Source organism: Caretta caretta, chromosome 12 (assembly GCF_965140235.1).
Source record: "Caretta caretta isolate rCarCar2 chromosome 12, rCarCar1.hap1, whole genome shotgun sequence".
Lineage (NCBI taxonomy): Eukaryota > Metazoa > Chordata > Testudines > Cheloniidae > Caretta > Caretta caretta.
Window position 1 is genome coordinate 921421 of NC_134217.1, and position 7017 is coordinate 928437.

A 7017-nucleotide genomic window follows, 5' to 3' on the forward strand; every position below is an offset into this window, starting at 1 on the left:
AGAGCCTCTGATGAGACATATTAAAAGCAAAGTATTACAATAGCTGTTACAGACACCTAGTTCACTGTGCACGATCCAGCTGAGCTTGCTTGAGTAACAGACTCCAGGCACGGGGTAGGTCGTGTGGATTTTCCAAGACAACAGAAATTGGGCTTTAACAAGGAAATTAGTCTAATTCTCTATCTGTATTAGCTCACTAAGAAAACAAAAGGAACATGAAACACACGAATGTGAAGCACCAGTATCCACCCTCCTATCCCTCCACAAAGAGGATGTACACAGGCTGTTTCAGCGATAGTTAACGGAGTTTATTGGTAAACAGCAACACCAGCATTAGAAGCATCGGTAGAAAAATAAAATGTACCTTTACATTATTGTTGTCCATTATACAAAGATATGTTCATATTGACTCCAGTAATTAGTGAAATACAAAGGGAGGCTGATTTGAATCAAACCAGCACACAGTATGTGCACATACATGGACAGCAGGACCATGAAATTCTGCTCCAGACATGAAATAACTCCAGTGCAAGAAGGCCTCTTGCCAGGCTCTTTGCCAGGCTCCACCTAGGCCTTTGATTAGGCCCTCTGGACTAGGGTGAAATGCACCTTCAACAGTCAGTCGATGGCACCTGTCCTCTCACGTTTTTGGTCATTTTGCCCCATGATGCAGTGGGAATTGCACTGCACCAAAACAAGCATGTGCCATTTTAACAGCCCCATGCAACAGCTGCACAGACCTGTGATGAAAGGTTGGTGACAACGAGCTACTTTCTCCTAGGCATGACCTGTTCTTGCACTGTCTTTGCTGGCTCTTGGGAACCTTTTAAAAATTAATCAGAAGCAAACTAGGGAAGGCAGTGAGACCCCCTGGAGCCTTGGCAAACATGGAGTCGCATTCTGCAAGGTGCCAAGCGTTCAGGGTCTCAGCTGCTCATGAGTTTAGGTCCATTAGTTCCGTCTCTCTCTCACCACCTCCCTCCATCTCCGTCCCCCCACCAATGTTTTTATATACTGGCTGAGGGCCAAATTCTCAGATGGTGTAAATTAGCTTAGCATGATTCATTTCAATGACACTATGCCCGTTTGCACCAGCTGAAGATTAACTGTGAGAGTCTTCTACTGGTTTAGGTTACTTTAAAGGGACATTAAGAAGCAGCTGAGTAAGCAGATTTGATGGGGGTGGGGAGGGAAAAGACAGAGCAAGAAAGAGAAATTGTTTTTAATAAAGGATTTGTTACATCAGCTCAAAGCTGCTCCTTTTGGGTTGGGTTTAGTATGTGGGAGAGGAGCGATAGAATGGTGTCTCCCCTGTTTCAACAGGGTGTGGAGAATAAGGTCTGAGAACACTGAAGACAGCGGGAAACTATACGAGTGCTCTATCACCAACATGATATGAACAGCCTTGTCCATGGGACTCAGTATTTGATCAGGCATGTGTCTGACTGGTCACCTTTATGTGCTAAGACCGCTCCCTGAAAATTTCAGTGCCCGAGCAAATTCAGATAAATACTACCGATAACAATCGTTCAACACCCAACCCATACGGAAGATGCATATTCAAACCATTCAAGCTAAACAGACAAAAAATGGTACTTGAAGAGATTAAATAGGCAGAACATAGGTTTTCCAGCTCCTCCAGTTGCTCTAAGCCCTTTTATCTTCATGTTTGTTCTAGCCCTTAACTAAGAGTTTGTTTCATTCATGTTCAAACCACAGCAATTATTAACAGTCAAAAGCATAGAGATTTCCTGGCAATGGAAAGCAGCACTGTGCTACCTGTAAGCCAAGATCTCTTTTATAACTTTTCGGCTCCATCTCCTATCTCCCCCCCGCAACCCCCCACCCCCGCATGCTTCCTTCACATCCCTACAGGAAGAGTGAGCAGCAGGACAATAAAGTTTCCTCTCCAGTCCCTCTGGATTTGGGGACTTCTGGTTCAACAAAACCTGCTGCATAGCTGTGGGCACCTGCTCTCCAGCTTCATGTATCCCCTCTGGATTATCCTCCTGTGAGACCTGCAGATTCTCGGCTCTTTCATGTCAGGATATCATGGTGCCTTTTCAGTTAAGCCCTCCCATCAGGGCATGATCCTTGGTCATGAGGGAATCCAAACACAGGAGTGGGAACACAAGCACAGGGGGCACCACAGATGTCTGGAATGCCAGTTTCTAGGAACCCCCATAAAGAAAAGATATTGAGTGTACTTGACCCAAGCCCCATGGCTCAAGTGACTTTTTTTAGACAAAAGAATTTTGTACCCCACAAACTCCAAGATCAACTATGCAAGCAAGTCATGTTTTGGACATGGGCTGTGCCGTTCAGATATTGGAGATAAGTGGGAAAGGGGACTGGCTACAAGATAGTTAAGTCCAAAGCAGACTGCAAAGTGTTACAAAGGAATCCCACAAAACTGGGTGCCTGGGCAACAAAATGGCAGATGAAATTCAATGTTGATAAAGGCAAAGTGATGCACATTGGAAAACATAATCCCAAATATACATATAAAATGATTGGGTCTAAATGAGCTGTTCCCACTCAAGAAAGAGCTCTTGGAGTCACTGTGCATAGTTCTCTGAAAACAGCCACTCAATGTGCAGTGGCAGTCAAAAAAGCTAACAGAATGTTGGAAATCATTAGGGAAGGGATAGATAAGATGACAGAAAATATCATATTGCCTCTATATAAAGCCATGGTACGCTCACATCTTGAATACAGCTTGCAGATGTAGTTGCCCCATCTCAAAAAAGATATATTAGAGTTGGAAAAGGTTCACAAAAGGGCAACAGAAATGATTAGGGGTATGGAACAGCTTCCAAATGAGGTGCGATTAATAAGACTCGGACTATTCAGCTTGGAAAAGAGACGACTAAGGGGGGATATGATAGAGGTCTATAAAATCATGACTGGTGTGGAGAAAGTGAACAAGGAAGTGTTATTTACTCCTTCTCATAACACAAGAACTAGGGGTCACCAAATGAAATTAATAGGCAGCAGGTTTAAAACAAACAAAAGGAAGTATTTCTTCACAGAACGCACAGTCAACCTGTGGAACTCTGCCAGAGAATATTGTGAAGGCCAAAACTATAACAGGGTTCAAAAAAGAACTAGATAAGTTCATGGAGGACCAGTCCATTGATGGCTATTAGCCAGGATGGGCAGGGATGGTGTCCCCAGCCTCTGTTTGCCAGAAGCTATGATTCTATGATTCTATGATGATTCTAAGCTGGGAATGGGTGACAGGGGATGTATCACTTGATGAATGTCCTGTTCAGTCCCCTTGGGCACCTGGCATTGGCCACTGCCAGAAGACAGGATACTGGGCTAGATGGATCACTGGTCTGACCCAGTATGGCTGTTCTTATGTTACTATACATAGCTCATTTAAGACTGCTTTTCTTCCCTTCAGACTCTTGGTAAGGAGTCTGTAGTGGCCAAGATAACCCATGCCTGAGCCACCAGTAGAGAGGGATGCAGGGATAATAATGGCAGCCCTGTGGATGCAGCATAACACATGTAGGATACATTTAGACGTTCCACTGTTTAGTAACAAGCTACCTGGTGTTCAGAACAGCAGTTACGTACAGTTTGAATCTTGGCTATCTAGAAACTATGCATTCATATTAAAGCCTTTCTTAGATTACACCACAACTTGTGGACCATCTGTGTTCAAGAATGCAGGGTCCCCCCACCATCCAACTGATCCAGCAGGAGCTTCCATCATCTTAAATAGATGAAAAATGGCAGAAGAGAGAGAGCAAATAGAGCAGCTTCTACCCATTAGGGCCCTCCAGAGTAGTTGTATCTCTATACCTTTTCTCATGTAAGTGTTGTCATGTTTCCACGCCCCCTTTTTGCTTTATGGCTCACCTCCAGGTCTCATTTTTGGAAATGTGCATTTTTGGTGCTGTTGGCCATTTCGAAAAAAAAAATTTTAAATGGTTTCATTGATATTTATTGGGTGCCTTAAAACAATATGATTAAATAAAGCTTTCACACCTGTTCCTCATTTCTTTCTACATAATGCCTTTAGCATTCATCTTTAAAAAATGGTAGACAGACCCTAATGAAAGACATGCCTAACCTTTATAGCAATTTCACTTATTCCATTTACTCTGAGTTATGTATTTCTTCATAGCTATGTAGCGGCCTGCAGCTATTGCCAGCAGGAGAGTGGGGTGGGGGGAGGTATTTTTTCATGCTTTGTGTGTACAAAAGATCTTCTATACTTTCCACAGTATGCATCCGATGAAGTGAGCTGTAGCTCACGAAAGCTCATGCTCAAATAAATTGGTTAGTCTCTAAGGTGCCACAAGTCCTCCTTTTCTTTTTGCGAATACAGACTAACATGGCTGTTACTCTGAAAGCTGAGAGCTGAGAGCTTCTTAAGGAGGCTGTGATCCCTAAGCCTTTTAGCACCATCAACGCTTAACAAGGGGGCGGAGCTACTCAGGGAGACCAGGGCTTTAAAAAGCCCGCTCCTAAGCGACCCGAGGGGGGTGGGCACCAGAGGCATGACAGGTTACCCATAACACTGGAAACCCTGACAGAGGTATCAAGGGCTCAGTCTGCAGCTGTGGGAGGGAGGCCATTTTATTTAAGGTGGTATTTGTTGTTACCATCTTTGGTGCTTTTAGAATCAGCGAGCTGGTGCCTAAGGCAGCTGCGGACAGGCCTCAGCGTGCACTCAACCTAACAGACGTGCAACTATCTGCAGGGGCAGTGTCCTTGCACTTAAGGTACTCGAAAGCAGACCAGAAGGAAAAGGGGGCTGAGGTGGTGTGGAAGGAATGCACAGATGAGTGATTGTGCCCTGTGAAGACAATAAGAGCCTTACTAAAAATCCGGGACCTGCAGCCAGACCTGCTGTTCATACACGGCGATGGCAGCTTCGTGACAAGGTACCAATTTAGTGCACTACTGAGGAAAACCTTGCACTACTGGGGCCTTTACCCGGGTAAATTTGGTACTTATTCTTTCAGGGTTGGAGCAGCTGCAAGAGGGTTTGGCCCATGGCAGTACAGGCCATAGGGCACTAGAAATCAAGGTGTTACAGTGCTCACATCTGCACCAAGGAAAAGAGGGCAGGGAATGCCAAAATGTAACTAATGCAGTGCGCTTGTTTGTTTCAGGAGCTACCCAGAGCGTATGGACCATGTGGATTTGTGGGCACTCCATAGTGCATTGGGCCCACAAGAGGGCAGGCAGGATGGCAGCTGGATCTCAGCTGGGCTTCAGGGCCGAAGTATCTCACATCCAGAAGAGGCATGCAGTGGGATCAACTCATTGCACTTTTGCTCTTGCTGACAGGCCAGGGCTGGGAGCAGACTCAATCTGCATGGACAGGGCTAGAAGGAAAGTAGGTCACCAAGATATTCAGTGATCCAGCAAGGGGACTTCTTCTGATGGGCCTTGGGCTCATGTGATAGGATAAGACCTTGTGGCCTTCATGGGCCGAGGTCAAACCTGGGTGATGCCAAGGTCCCCACCCAGCTGTACTCTCTGTCCCCCTCATGGGGGGGTGGGGGATGGGAAGGGTGCTAGGACTCAAAGAGCTGAGTCCTGGGGGAGGGTGGCGGGGGGTAGGCTGAGGAGCGCCTACCCCATGTTATGGGTTATGTGTTACAGAGCCCTTTAATCCTGGCCCTAATTATGGTAAATATGGTAAGGAGCCCTGTAAACCCCCCACTGGAACCAATTCAATGTATGGGTGATGGGCAGGTAGCACCCCGCCCCCGTGTTAAAGTTCAGTATAAGTTGCAGCCTGCTGCTCAATTCAGTGCATGTGTCTTCATTTTGCTGCTGTGTCCACATCAACTCCCTCCTGCCTGAACGGGCCGTCACCGAGACACATCGTCCCTGGATGACTAACTTTGACTCCAAGCCCAGAAAGCAGACTTTTAATATAAATATATCATTCCTGAGATATTACCCCTACATACAGCTCACAATGATTATGAATCTTGACAAGTTACAAGCTTTCTGTAGACAGATTACATGACACTGTTTATGGAGAAATAAGACAATCCGTGTTTGGAGCAGTGAGTTTGTCAGGTCTGAGGAGAGAGTTGTTTGCAAAGAACAGGGGACCCTTCGCCAGGGAGCCTCTGTGTCATAAACCCCTAAAGCCTTAAGTCATTTGGGCCCTGCCTACTGTAGAAGCCCCTCTCCACATGCCCTACTGCTGCAGTTGTGGTCATAAGAGACACCTGTCCTGGAGACACCCTGTTTTAAAAGGGATGGGGCTGGGGACAGGGAATCTTCAGTGGGAGATCCCAGCTTTGGACATAGTTTCCCCAGCTGGTCCATCAGCATCCAGATTTGTGAATGGGAATGGGACAGGTGTGCAGGGAGTTGAGAAGAAAGCTGTCAGGGCTTGCTCAGCTCTTCTCCTAGGGGCGGTGGGTGGCTGGGAAAGAAGTTGGGATTCAAGAGGCCTTTTAGGGCATCCTCTTTCAATTCTTTTTGGCAGGTTGTCACTCCGAGTACTGTTAGAGGTTCATAGTCTAGATGTGACTGAAGAGGTATTGGACTTCATCCAAAGGCCACTAGAGTCAGTTAGAGCCTTCCCATGCACTTTGTGGATTGGGATTAATCCAGGGGTGGGCAAACTTTTTGGCCCCCGGGCTACATCGGGGTTGCGAAATGGTATGGAGGGCCGGGTAAGGAAGGCTGTGCCTCCGCAAACAGCCTGACCCCCGCCCCCTATTTGCCCCCTCCCACTTTGCACCCCCTGACTGCCCCCCTCAGAACCCCCGACCCATCCAACCCCCTCTGCTCCTTGTCCCCTGACCGCCCCCTCCTGGGACCCCCCTGCCCCTAACTGCCCCCCGGGACCCCATCCCCTATCCAACCCCCCCTGCTCCCTGTCTCCTGACCGCCCCCCCTTCCAGAACCTCCGCCCCATCCAACCTCCCCCTGACTACCCCCTTATGCAACCCCTCTTCCCCCCGCCCCCTTACCATGCTGATCAGAGCGGCAGAACAGGCTTATTGGAAAGCCTGGGAGGTGGGTGGG